Source organism: Phalaenopsis equestris, unplaced genomic scaffold, assembly GCF_001263595.1.
Source record: "Phalaenopsis equestris unplaced genomic scaffold, ASM126359v1 Scaffold000002, whole genome shotgun sequence".
In the NCBI taxonomy this organism is placed as follows: domain Eukaryota; kingdom Viridiplantae; phylum Streptophyta; class Magnoliopsida; order Asparagales; family Orchidaceae; genus Phalaenopsis; species Phalaenopsis equestris.
The window spans coordinates 75,518,885-75,519,100 of NW_018164444.1; positions in this window are offsets into that span (position 1 = coordinate 75,518,885).

Here is a 216-nt window from a genome sequence, read left to right on the forward strand (position 1 = left end):
TGCAAAAATGATGTAGGTTTGAATCTAAAACACTATATCTATTTTTTTACTTAATTTAAATAAGTCAATTTCGAGCCAAACACAAGTCCAGCACAAACAAGAATATATAAATCAACCCAAACACGAACACCCTACATTTATTTTTTTTAATTAATTTAAACAAGCTAGTTTCGAGTTGAACGCGAGCCAAACAAGAAATATATATATATATATATA